Here is a 2160-nt window from a genome sequence, read left to right as displayed (position 1 = left end):
CCCTCCTCCGCCTCCTCCTCCCTTCTTAAGGACCTGCCTCGAGGCTCCGCCCCTTGCCAATCAGCCAGGCCTGCCCTCGGCCCCGCCCCGGGCACTGGCTCGACTTCGGCGATGCGCGAGGTTCCTGCATCTCCTCCGATGCCCACGCTCCTGGCAGCACCCATTCCGCGTCCTGGGCCCTTTCATACTTTTCTCATAGGCCGTGCCTGGGGGCTTTGCCCCGAACGCCGAGCAGCAGTCCGGTGCAGGGAGAGAACCAGCCAGCTGGACCACAGTAGAGTTCTACCCCGGGAGAGAACAGGATCCGGGTGTCGAGTTCCGAAAAACCCACTCCCAGTCTTGGAACCAGAGAAAGGCTCCTTCTCAGAGCTGAGGCATTTGCTACCTCTCGGGAATCTCCTAAAGCAACGGGACAGCCCACCCACCAGTCCTTCCCAGTCCTGGTCTCCTCAATCCCCCCGAGGTGCTCTAACCTTACAAGTATTTACAGTATTAAGTGTCGCTGGGCACCAATTTGGACCGCTAAATGGTGCAGTGGCTACAGCACCGGGCCTAGAGTTCAAATTCGGCCTCAGACACTTACTTGCTAGCAGTGTGACTTTGGGCAAGGTCTTTTACCCCATTTGCCACAGTTCCTCATCTGTAAAATGGGGACACTCTGAAGAAGAAAATGATAAACCACTCCAGTATCTTGGCCAAGGAAACTCCAAAAGGGCTCGCGAAAAGCCCTACGGGACTTAACCACAACAAAAGCCAAGTGCTGGAGGATACAAAGACCAAAAGAAAACCAGCCCCTACCCTTTAAGGGTTTACCTTCTCTTGGGGGATACTATATGGAAATAGGTTTATTATGCAAGATAAAGAGAGAGAGTGAAAGCGTCCCAGCTCCCCACGAGTTTCAATTCTGTAGAGGGATACTATATGGAAATAGGTAATGGAGGAGTGAAAGGGTGATTACTACTCTCTGGAACTAGAAGCACCGAACTGACATTAAAAAACTGGTGCAAAATCATCCATCTTAATTAGCACGTTTTAAAAATCAAGTCCCGAACCGAAACAATCATCTCCAAACAGGAGAACTGGAGGGCTATATGAAATCTGCATCGAATCATCTAATTCATCTAATCAAGTGTTAAAACATTCTGATAAGAACAATCACATCTTTGGGGGAGGGAGAAAGAGAAATCCAGGCAATGTCAACACAGGATATCGCTAGGGTCTATTTTGAAAAAATTAATGACCTGTAGAATCTTATAGTGATTTAGTTTCTCAAAAATCGTTCCATAGATTTTTCTCACTTGAACCTCACAACAGTGAGAAGGCAGGACTACTCTGTCAGCTCCCTAACACAAGCCAGCTCTGCACCTCCCGTAACGGCTCCGAGGGGCTTCCCCGAAGAACTGTCTTCCTATCCCTCCCAGCTGAGCTGAACTAACTCTGCATTTTACTCTTCCCAGATCCCTCACACTCAAGTTGACCCATTCCTGGCCCCACTCTGCTCCAAACCCTACTCCAAAAGGAAACAGTTGCTGGCATGGCAGCTATCATTTCGTTGGGATGGAGACATCTGGAAGAGCAGGTTTAGAGATAGAAGTCTGAGTTTGAGTCAAAGCTAGTCTTGTGGTATATCTCTCCCCATTTGAGCCTCAGTTTCCTTGTCTATAAAACGAGAGTGGGGGAGGGGGTCGGGAATGTGTGACAATATCTCCTAAATCTCTTTCTGTTCTAAATCTTATTCTATGACAATTTTGAGCTTTCCCAGTTTCCTTAAATGCAACATCCCCGGGAAATTTCCAGGAAACCTTATTCCTTACTCCTTCCATCCAATCTGCACATGGTTAGAGTGTAATTCAGTTACCAAGTAATGATATGTATTAGTTACCTATGTGTGTCTCATCCCCTTACTGGACTGTGAGCTCCCAGATGACAGGGACCTTATACAAATCTCACCCATGAGTCCCTGCTTACAGCCAGAGCTTGATAAATGTTTGTGGGATGGGTGAAGGTATGAAAAAATGAATCTGTGAAACAGGAAGGAATTGCATTCTTTGCAGAATTAAAAAAAGTGGGTTTTTAAAAATCTGTTAAATGCTATCAAAATAGGAACTAATGCTAACTACTAAGCCTTCTTCTTTCTCCATCTCCTCTGCAGCCCACGTA

Source organism: Sminthopsis crassicaudata, chromosome 3 (genome assembly GCF_048593235.1).
Source record: "Sminthopsis crassicaudata isolate SCR6 chromosome 3, ASM4859323v1, whole genome shotgun sequence".
Lineage (NCBI taxonomy): Eukaryota > Metazoa > Chordata > Mammalia > Dasyuromorphia > Dasyuridae > Sminthopsis > Sminthopsis crassicaudata.
This window is presented reverse-complemented; position numbering follows the sequence as displayed.